A 12,852-nucleotide genomic window follows, 5' to 3' on the forward strand; every position below is an offset into this window, starting at 1 on the left:
TAGTACTGTAGATGGTACGGAAAACGAAAACTAGTCATTCCATAACTTCGCTGTGCGAATCAGGAACGAAGAGCAAAAACGGTTCGTAGGAATCCAAGGGCCATCCACTACGTACCTAATGGATGCAGATTGTGATGCCTGGCACACAAAACATAAATAGAAGTTGAAAAGATTTGGATTCTGCATTTATTTAGTTACATCAATTTCAAAGATTTTTGATAAAAATCTTCATCTATGAAATATACATAATTATATGTGGCAACGACACGTGGTATACCAAAACTTACACATATTCAGAGTTATTTTACTTATAATATAATAATTATATAATATTTTATTTACATACAAATAAAACCAAATAATTTATACAAAAAAACAATTTTATTTTATCATCGGTTTTCATTATAATTATTCAGTGCGCGTAAAAAATATAGTTATTAATATTTGATTGTGTTCTTACATACTAAATAATTTACTTACATTTTATTGTTACTGTAAACAGTTTTTTAAGGAGTGTTACCTCATTTTATAAAATACTGGTTTTCAATTCTATATTCCATCTTTCTTGTACAAATTGTAAAAAACTACCTACCTATATAATATAACATAACTACAGACATAAAAAGTAACATTAGTTACTGTTATAGCTAAAACATAACTTTAGAACACAATGAGATGTTATTTCATATAGAGATCGCACTATTTACTAGCATCGGAACAATGCCAGAACCAGACGAAACCTACTAAGTACTGTGGAAACAATTATCACTTAAAAATATTGTTATCTATAATATGAAAAAATGTTAATTGGAATCGGAGAGGTCAATTAATAATCTAATACATACGAATAGAACACCAAAACTTGTAACCTGCTGTTCCAAAAGGTGGAATAAACTTCTTTCAGGCCAAAGTTCCTGATAGAATTTGCGTTTGGTTGATCAATTTTCGAAATAACATACACGTAACAATGTAATTTTACTCTTAAATAGCACTCCCTATGACAAGTGATAAGGTGGATATCTAGAGGAAATTTCATCTCAATGTGATAATTACAAAGTCTCTACAAAGTACCTATTGTAATATATGTGTGCTTCCCACTGAGTTATTTTTCAATTAATTTTAATTACATACAAAATTAGCAAAATGGTTCAAATGAAAAAGCGATACAATAAATTTCGACCCTGCTCAATCTAATTCCATAAATTGGGTTTTGAACCACATCTATTAAAAATAGCTTAATTAAAAATACTTAGTTACTGAATGGACTCCAGCAATATCACAATAATTATATTACCATCTGTGTATAATCTGCGACATTTTTTATTCTTAGTTACCAAACTACGGATTAAGTACGTCTATATGTGACTAGCGGAACTACCAAAATGCAATATTTATTATAAGTAGATATCCTAAAAGGTATGTAAAATTACCGTTTTTAAATATGTCTTTTATTATAAAATAAGCTACACATAACATATAAGCATCATTTTTGTTAAACAACAGGACAGTTAAGCAAAATATCCTATCCTACCGACTGCGCCAACTTCCCCATTTAAATGTTTCGGTTTCATACTAAAAAGTTAAGGCAATCGAAAACTATTAGACTTGCGAAGTAAGCAGTCAAAGCACAGTAACGATTCGATTTTTTATTTTGATTTATATTAGTCATGATGATGATGATTTCTAGGTGATAAGGTGTTTTTTGCCAAAAATCATTTTGAGAGTAAAACTTATTCGACATAATTTTAACCGATTGTTATGGAAAGTCCCAACTTGGCACGTATTTTTGCTTGGTAATGTTCGCAATTTTCTTCTGTAGATATAAAATAGCTACTTCTCCGCAATGGAATATATACGACCACATAATTTCACGGTGTTGAAGTTTAGAAAATAACGGGGTCATGCATCATTATTATTGGAGTTTAAAACGGCAGAAGCACACGCTCGCTCGATCGATTTCATTCATTCTCTCATACATTATACACTACCACGAATTCACTTACTGGCATAGTCACAATACTCATAGATATATAGGTATCTACTCAAATAAAATGAAATCAAAAAAATCAAAATCAAAAATCATTTATTTCAAGTAGGCTCAGTTTACAAGCACTTTTGACACGTCAGTTGACTATTTGTAAAGATTCTACCACCGGTTCGGAAGGCAGGTTCTGCTGAGAAGATACCGGCAAGAAACTCAACAGTTGCTCTTTTGAAAAGTCATACAGTATTATAATTTACAATTGATAACAATTACAATTTCTTATAGTTTTATTTCCTGTGTGAAGGTGGAAGCTGATCCAATGGCCTCCAAGCGCTTTTTGATAATAAAGTAATAACGTTTATAGACCGCATAAATAGTTAACATGTTTCTTTCCCTCACAACGTCTAAAAAACCCAAATAAGGACGACAACCAACAAATCGTTTACTCACATTTTTACGCGTATTTTTTCACTTGACATGTCTTTAAAGTAAGAAAATATCAATATACACCGTGAAAACACGTTTGACGGCCTCCGTGGCGCAGTGGTATGCGCGGTGGATTTACAAAACGGAGGTCCTGGGTTCGATCCCCGGCTGGGCCGATTGAGATTTTCTTAATTGGTCTAGCTGGTGGGAGGCTTCGGCCGTAGCTAGTTACCACCCTACCGACAAAGACGTACCGCCAAGCGACTTAGCGTTCCGGTACGATGTTGTGTAGAAACCGAAAAGGGTGTGGATTTTCATCCTCCTCAAGTTAGCCCGCTTCCATCTTAGACTGCATCATCACTTACCATCAGGTGAGATTGGAGATTGTAGTCAAAAAAAAAAAAACATATTCATTTCGCATCTACTTCTATAACGTTAACCGCCGTGTCAACCTTGCACTTGCCACACAATAACAGAGAGCTGGTGGTCGATTCGATACATTACGAATATGTTTATTATACAGGGTCCAAAATGTTTCTTCTTCTACGTTAAGTATAAATAAATAACACTTCCCGGTATTTAAAACATCGAGTTTTGATAAAAACTCACTTTTCGAAAGACAGGAACACAATTAGTAATCTTCCCTAATTAGATAAGTACCTACTAATTAGTGTTTTGAGGATCTTGGAAGGTATCCTGAGTATTTTTATAATAGTTACAAAATACCAAGCCTTCTGTGTTTTCCATGTAGAGGAGACCAGGAGGCCTAGCACGTTACAGAAATAAAAATCACGAAAAATCCTTATTTTTATAATAAATCAAAATATATCCAATAATATTCAAAAGTAATAAAAACTCGTTTCGTGCGTAATAGTCGAAATCGTGCATTTCATGTACCTACTTGCTTATATTTGATAATTCAACTGTTACTCAAACTGGTATTAAATCAGTGAAAATTTTAAAACTGATAAATTTTGGACATTGTAACGGCTCCAATCTGGGTCCAACAATGTTTGAAAAAATGGTCCCTCTCCTTTTTTTACTTTTACAATGAAAGCTTCACCACATTGCGTCCCACAAGCTGTAATGCCAATCAACCTGGACAACTAGGTTTGAACCTTACGTAACTGTAATTTCCAGCAGGTTCAGACCTCAAGATTATGGCTTTTGGAAGGCTGATAGATATACTACCTCTACAGCTCTACAACAAAATGTTGTTCATAACCTTAAAAACTTGCGGCTTCCGGCTCCGCGTCTATAAACACATCAAAGTTCGCACAAACAAGCAAAAAATAGACAAAAGCATTTCACGGCGCGTCCGTCCGTCCGTCCGTCACGCTTGCAGCGGTGGCGCCGCGCCAGACAGCGGCAGTGGCGGGAGATATAAGTGCCTAGGTATAGGGCAAGTAAGTTAAATCAAAATGATACTAATTTTGTGGACAGGCAACCCCAGAATATAAAAAAATATTCAAGCTGTTATTTTAGTAATAACAGTGGCGTGTGCTATTGGTATCACATCACATCACACTAATATTATAAAGGCGAAAGTTTGTGTGTAAGTGTGTGTGTGTGTGTTTGTTGCTGGCTACTAAAGCGATTTGGCCGAAATTTGGAATGGAAATAGATTTTAATCTGGATTAACACATAGGCTACCTTTCACCCCGGAACATTCCATAGTACCCGCAGGATTTGCGAAAAACTGAATTCCAAGCTAGTATTATAATAGAAATTTTTAATTCATGTACCTACAACTACATGTTTTATTGGTTGAGGTGATTTAGAATAAATAGCACCTGGGGTGTGATTTACTCGTCGAATATTCGCATAACAACTTTTATTAGAATTTGAACTTTATTTCTATGGGATGTCAAAACTAAATTGTTTCCTTGGAAACCAACGATGTCACAGCGCTGTAACTACAGAATGCGGGGCTGATGACTTTGTTGGGACTTTGATCAGCGTTAATTTATAGAATAACTAGCGGACGCTCGCGACTTCATCCGCTGTTAGACCGCTTTAATTCGGCCCTATCGCGAAATCCGTTCTTAGTGGTTACCTACTAACTATAGACTACCTCCCTGCCAAATTTAATCTTTGTACGTCGAGCGGTTTCCTAGATTTCGTGATGAATGACCTTTCGCATTTAAATACATATATTAAGTTAGGTGGGGAAAATTTGTATGTAAACCTGTCCCTGACCTATCTGTCCACGAACAGATAAACAGACACGGCGAACGACTTTGTTTTATTATGACTACATAACTTACAATCTCACTTTTAGTTCCAGAAAATAGCGCTTTTAAACAAACAAACTCATCCGCTGGATATGATAATACACCTACTCGCACACAAAAGTCGAACATTTGCATCCAAGCTTTCGTACCGAGAATTTAACAATTGAAACATAGTTGCGAATTTCTGAGAATGCAATTATGAAATCCGAGACTAGACGAGAGTACGAGATACCGTAGGTACCTATGATACGGAATTCGCGAAATATAATCGTATGAACTATTTTAGGGTTCCGTAGACACAAAAGTAAAAAATACTCAGTGTTCGTTTTAGTATATTCAAACACTCGTAGGTAAGTCTTATCAAATAATGACAAACTTATCAATAATTACTGCCATAATATGCGCAGAGAAAAATATTTCTGTTTTTTGTTTACACGTATTTTAATATTCCTATGTTATACTTGTTATTCAATATGTGTAGTTACATATTTTTAGTCAAATCCATCGCTACTTGTACAACAATGATGTATCATATTTTGGCCATAGTATGTATCGCAGAGAATTGAATGGCTTCTTTTAGTGCGCGCGCACACTAGATCAGTCATTTCATTTATTTTATTAGAAAACTAATAACTTTTAACTATAATATTGGACACTGGACCCATATATATTGTTGTGGCGTCGACTGATCTAAAAAAGTTCAGGAAAACGTTCATACCCGAAGAAGTTTTACAATATTACGAATTTAAGAGACTAGAATTAGAAAGTCTAGAAGGTATGAGTGGTCAGCGCTCAGCGCATCCTTACTTACCGAAAAAAAATATTGAAACAATTCATACCTTAGGTACCTACCTATAGGTACGATTTCCATATTTTTTTCATTAACCGCATGAAATCATCCCTATCTGCAAACGTGACGGTATTATACCTTACCGTGTGTGGCTGGCGTTAGTTTTTTTGGACTACTTATTCATATTACGAGTCATAGTAACGTTGATTGTGGGTGGGAAATGTAGAAGGAAAAACGCCTAAGGTCAAATTTACTAACTGCTAGAGGCAAACGCTCATATGTACATAGTGTCTTTAGCCTTTCAATTAGCCACGAACCGTACTCGACAGAAGAGCATCGAGTATCAGAATACTTGCCATACTTGATAGAGAATTCGATCGTAAACTATAAATAACTATCTTAAACATGAGAAGTCAGGTCAATCGTTAGTCATGAGAAGTTTCCCAAGAATTTCTTAATCAAATTATCGAGGAAACAAAAATCCTAAGCAAAATGTAACAAAGGACAACGCTTTCGCCGCATTTGGTTTGCGCACGCACTTACAAGGAATCCATAATCTTAATGTAAATACAATACAATACAGTGCGGCAGTGACTCACTGACAGTCAGGCTCTTTGGTATACGAAATATTTGTTTTGTGCACTGCTCCTAATGACGCAATAAAGATAAAACTATCTGAAATGAGTACAAGTTAATTGTTTCTAACCTACAACTACATTTCTCGGATCACCATAAAGAAAGAGTAATTTACTATTCCATTCAAAGAATTTGTCATAACTTTATTTGAAGCAATGTAACAAAACAAATCATTTTTGGCATCATATTTTGTATATATATATATATATATATATATATATATATATATATATGTATTCGTTTTAAGTTATTATTACGATGTAAATGTATTAGTTTTAAGTTATTTGTTGTTATGTGTTGTGTTAACAAATAAATGATTTCTATTCTATTCTATTAAGTAATATCAGATATTGAAAATCTTAATTACAATTGACTGTAATTAACTTCCATTTTAGTTTGATTGAGTGTAATCATGGCATACTGCATACAACAAAGTCAGACAGCTTTTTGCATCATCCGGTAGAAACTACTGAAGATACCAAACTGAGATTTGGACAGTTGAGTAATAAATATATAATAATTTATTTATTTTGATATTATCCGCGAAAAGCCGACGAACCCATGCGACAACGTCACCTAGGTCCGACAAAATACTCTCTACGTACGTTTCACCCCGAAACCGGAGCATCCTCAGGAGATGTTGACTCTACAACGTGCAAATTGCACCTGCAAATGACCTGGGTGACGTTGTCGCATGGGTTCGTCGGCTTTTCGCGGATAATAGCAAAATAAATAAATTATTATAATTCGCTAAGTTTGACGTAGGTATGTTAGTTGACATATATACGAAATTGAGATTCTATGTAACAAATGTCATCTGGTGCCTACTGACAACAATATATGGATATCATGTAGTAGGTAGATGACATTTCTCAGTTGTTCATTTTAATAGGTTGTTATTAAAGACCAAATTAGTAAACAGGGCAGCAGACCGTTTGAGTTTTAATAAACACTGGTGTCAAAAATAATATTTTTTGTTGGTGTTCATTTTTTAAAGCAGTTTACCGTTTATTGCTTTATAATATCCGGTTTTCGGTAATAAAGTATGCGATGGCTACTAATTCGGGTCGCTCTAGCGGTGATGTTATAAAATTTGCACAAGAATATATACGAGTTTCATCATTATTCACGAATTTAATTAGTGTAGAAGAATAATCAAATTGCTTTAAAATATCTAACCGTAGAACCTTGTTTTTAATGTGTCCAGGAAATACATTTGTTATCCTGCCGCACGTACCTACTGCAAATGGTCATGTCTTTTTTTTTTTTTGTTGCATAATCAACTGAATGGGGTAGTTGACTCGTATCAAATTTAATATAAACAATATTAATTTCGCATAGTACATGGAATGAGGTTCCGAAATATATCAATATTAATTATTAAAAGTTAAGGATTTCTAATAAAACCTAATTTAAAAATCATGTATTTTTAAATTTTCCAAACGTCAAAAACACTGTCATTCATTTTGTGACGTCACAATTTTATTGGATGTACTAATTGTTAACAAAAATTTTCGTCGAACGCTCCGTTTGTAAGGGATTTGTTATAGGGACGTCATGAAACAGTGGGAATACAGACCATCATGGCAGACAGGCGTTTTGGCTTATATTGTCAAAAACATGTATTTAAAAACTAAAATTTTCATGTAATCACGTCTCAAAAAAATTATATTTTTTTTCACTCTAGTAGAGCGATAATGAACTACTTATTTAAGAAAAAAAGTGTCAACTAGGCTATTGTAGAGTTAACATGTCTTGAGGATGCTCCAGTTTCGGATTAAAAAGTACGTCGAAGAGCTTTTAGCCGAGTTCAGTGAGGCGCTACCGATTTAAAATTCTACGATGGACGCCAAAATACAAAATATACAGAGAAATCAATAAAATCATTAGATCCGGTTCAGAGGCCAGCGTCAATCATAGTAAAAGAAATCCTAATTCTAGATACGCCAATGCACATACAGTAGTAGGATACAACAATATTCCCCACCCCCTTTAGAAAAGTAAAGAGCGTAAACATATGCCGGTAAGACCCGACAGCTGATGCGTGAACAGCTGTCGACGTGCCTCGCTAAATATGGCGACATTATCGTTAACAATCATTTTAGCAAAAATATAATCGGCTATGTTTTAAGAAGGAAATACTCGTAAACGCGTCTTTGGTCCAGTTACGTTAGGTGGATCTGAATCACGAGTTCTTGGTTTTCGGAGTACGGGGTTCGGACTGCAAATACTGCGCTTTCTTGAAGGAAATTTTGATAAAATTTCTCAGCCCGGAGTTGGAAAGTTGGTGATGCAAGTTTGTACACCCTTAAATAAAATTTATGTACTTCATTCAGGATTTTGATGGTCCAAAGATTGACCTGAATATACTACTATAATATAGTTTATACTACCTATAAACACACGCAAAGTTGCCCACTTAAGATCTAGTATACAGTAGACCGAATGAACTAACCCATTTAGTTATGCTACCAGTATTAAGAAAAGGAAAAACATCGTGAGAAAACCTGCATACATGAAAATTTTCTGAACTCTCTACGTGTGTGAAGTCTGCTAATCCCTATTAAGCTAGCATGGTGGACTATACGCCTAACCAGTAACCCCTCTCATTCTAAGAGGAGACTTGTCAACGGTGAAACTAATATGGATTGTTAATGATGATGATGACCGGCTGTACAAGATTGTGGTTCGATCCCGCCCGCTAGATGCTATTATAATACCTATGAAATTCATAAAACATATCATGAATCGCGGCAAACGTTCAAGAGTGAAAGGAACTGTCACCCGCACAATGCTGCGCACGAGCTGTAACTGTTCCGACTAGTTAGGAGGAATATTGATCATATTTATGGTAAAAATTCTTTAAAAAAATCTATATCGGTTGTTACAAAATAAACTCCAATAACAAAACCCTGTTATTACGAAATAGAGTCGACAAATTAAAACGCGTGGCACTAAATCGAAAACAATAAAATACACTTAATTCTCAAGGTCTCACCAAGTTGCTTGCTTTAATTCTAAAATAATACCTAATGAAAATTCGTTATCACGAGTTTTTGCCGCCTCTACGCCATTACGTATATATTATAACATTAAAATACATTAGATGCTAAACAAGTTTCGTCGCCCGATAATTTGATTACGTGGAATACAGAATGTCAAGTGGCGGTGATAACTTCGGGACCAAATACAGACAAATATATCAATATTTTCTGTTTAAACATAAGTGAACATCCCACAACAGAGCCAGACCTTCCTCTTTAAAGGAGTGAGCATTTGGAGCTCTACGATATATTACTAAGCCAGTAAACCGTATAGAAACAGCGTGGTTGGTGTAAGCCTCATCTATACTAATATTATAAGGCTGAAGAGTTTGTTTGAACGCGCTAATCTCAGGAACTACTGGTCCGATTTGAAAAATTCTTTCAGTGTTAGATAGCCCATTTATTAAGGAAGGTTATAGCCTATATATTATTACCGTGTTCCTACGGGCAGGGGAACCACGCGGTTGATCTTAATATAAATGCGGAAGGTCATTCATCACGAAATCTCGAAACCTCTTGACGTATAAAGATGAAATTTGGCAGGGAGATACCTTATAGTTAGTAGGTATCCGCTGAGAGAGATATTTTGCGATAGGGATGGATTAAAGAGGTTAAAAGGCGAACGAAGTCGCGGGCGTCCACTAGTATCCTATATAGGAGGGAAGTTTGGGCTGTTTGACATAGCCTGACAATGTATGTAGGTAAATCTTTGAAATCAAAAATCATTTATTTAAAGTAGGCTCAGTTTACAAGCACTTTTGACACTTCACTTGACTATTTGTAAAGATTCTACCACCAGTTCGGAAGGCAGGTTCTACTGAGAAGATACCGGCAAGAAAATCAAGTTGCTCTTTTTTTAATAAATCATACAGTATTATAATTTACAATTGATGACAACATTACAATTTCTTATAGTTTTACTTCTTGTGTGAAGGAAGATGATCCAATGGCTACATTTAAAAACAATTCTCAAGGATTTTTTTTGATTCATTTTTCAATGCATTCTAAGCAATATATCAAAAACATTAATTAAGTTGAGGTTATTATACTGTCAAAGACAAAGAACATATTATAATGACAAAGATGTTTGAAGGCAATCTATAAAAACAAAACTAAATCATCTTATAAAAAGAAACAAGATTTTGAAGCCTCAGTAGTTCCACAGTTAAGGAACGGTATCAGGTTCAATCCCTGTCCGTTTATTGACAACCCATAGGCCTACGTAGTCATCACCTGCATAGTCTTCACGATAGTTCAACAATGTACCCTATGGACAACGTGGTTTAATTTTTCTCTTTTTTAGTAAGTATAGTATTACATGATGACAACCCCAGTTTGCGGTTATAAACCAGTCGACAGCGTAAGTGCGCCTTCACACTGAATAGAAAAATATTTCGTTTGTTATTTAGTTAGTATAGTTAATAATTATCTCGAAATTATATTTATCTAGACACCGCTTGTTTATTTAATAGTTTCCAATTTGACCGGCAATTCCTTTTTACTATTTACCTACCCTGAGAACTCATTACGAACCTATATTTCGACAGGAATTTTCCATATTGTGCATATAGTGCATACCCTGTTAAAAACCCTGTGCACGCCACTAAGAATGCTATTGGTTTGCTCTGTAATTTGTCCAAAGCATTCGATTATGTTGATGTTAACAATTTTACGAGTATTTAAATTAAGAGGCAATGAGATAACAGATTAAATGCAACATTTTTGAAGTCATTATCAAAATTAGCAGACGCACGGGACATCGTCCTCCTTTTGACCTCCTTAATCTGGCCGTGTCAAAAAATTAGTTATTATCAGATTTTATCAGATTCACACTGACCTCCGATGGATAGGATTAACGAGTTTCGGTTTAGAGGTAAATTGGACCTTGGATCAGTACTTTTCATCCCCAAGAAATCCTCTTTTGCGTTGCGGCTACTGAAGCGATTTGGCTGAAGTTTGGAATGAAAATAGATTTTACTCTAGAATAGCACACAGGCTACTTTCATCCCGGAAAAATCTATAGTTTTCGCGGGATTCGTGAATTCAACGCTAGTAAGATATAAATCCAATTCTACAATAGTCACATCGTCTTTCGGTTACGATCTGTCAAGAAAACCTTTCATTGACCAGACTATGAACAATGTGAACAGGCTTTAAGGCGTTTCAGACGAGTAATTATCATACCTACAACTTGATAAACGGTGAACGCCCTTAACTAACGGCGTAGACTCAGTCGAGGCGCCTTCTCAGAGCTAAGCGTTACTGTTAACATATTCCATTCTACTTACGGTTTATGAATCGCATTTGATAATAGAAAAGCAATTATGCGTCCAATTATTGTTAGTCGATCTAATTATCCAAATCAGAGTAAGCTTTCATCCCCTTTTTAACCCAATTTTAGTTTTTTACGATAGTTAATGAACCAAATAATTTATAGTATACATAATATCATAAAGAGCATATATAAAACGCTTAAGATGACCGTATACCTACTCCGTGATAGAGTTTGTGAGGGTTTAAAATTACTTTAACACTAGAAAGCCACGTTATTTGTGAATGTCATAGGCTATACTTTATCCCCGTATTCTCACCGGAACGGTAAGTAAGCGGGTGCAACCGCGGGAGTCAGCTAGTGGATTTTTTAACGTCATGTAAGTAACGAACAAAAATAGGTGAATTCGGATGGACCTTATTCTCCGAGATCATATTATCTGCATTACCCAATGCCCAGGGATTACTTTTGTATTACATTTTCGTGTTTGAGATTGAGAATTGGGGATATTTATTTTTACTCTAAGACCCTTACTAAATTAAATCTATAGATATCACACTAATATTATAAAAGCGAACGTTTGTGTAAGTGTGGTACTCGTTTATGCATTAGCTACTGACCGAATTTAACTGTAATCGGAATAGATTTTACCCTGAATTAACGAATAGCCAACTTTTTATCACGAAAGTATCCATAGTTCCTATGAGATTTGTGAAAAACTAAATTTCACGCAGACGAAGTCTGTTAGGCTCATAATGTATGATACAGAATGAATATGATTGAATATGGCGACTAGTACTAGTACCTACCTAGTAAATGGCAATCTACAGGGCAAGCCTCCCTCCTAATATGTGAATCCCATGGAATGGGAATGTGGGAAACTACCACGATATTCCAATGCGGGTTAGCGGGTCTAGGGTTCATTTTTGACTCTTACAACGGTCACACACAAAACGATGTAAATGATAATGACCGACTCTGACGAGTTATGATTGGCGTCCACATATCCGCATCGTAAGTATCGGACGCATCGCGTCAAACGGATTGTACTATTCTTTGTATAGAAATTCATACAAGTGCGTCCACTGATCAAAATTAAAAATTCGTTTAATTACTTTGCTTTGCTATTTTCCGCGAAAAACGACGAACCCAAGCGAGCGAGCAAGCTGCGCCTTTTATGGCGAGACTTGCTTTACTTTGCAATAGAGCATTGAGAAGTCAACATCTCTTGAGGATGCTCCGGTTTTGGGATGAAACGAAACGAAACGAACAGAAATTCCTCTACGTGAATTTCTGTCCCAACTTCTTAATGTAGTCGCTTCGATTCGTCGGTTTTTCGCGAAAAATCTAAATAAAATTATTCTCTAAAGAAATTTTCAACAGCAGCCCGGAGTAATTTATCAAAGTTCCACCAACTTTAACTGTTAAGTCGTTGGTTCATTTTTTTATCATAATATCGGCTTCAA

This window comes from Bicyclus anynana, chromosome 16, assembly GCF_947172395.1.
Source record: "Bicyclus anynana chromosome 16, ilBicAnyn1.1, whole genome shotgun sequence".
Classification (NCBI taxonomy): Eukaryota; Metazoa; Arthropoda; class Insecta; order Lepidoptera; family Nymphalidae; genus Bicyclus; species Bicyclus anynana.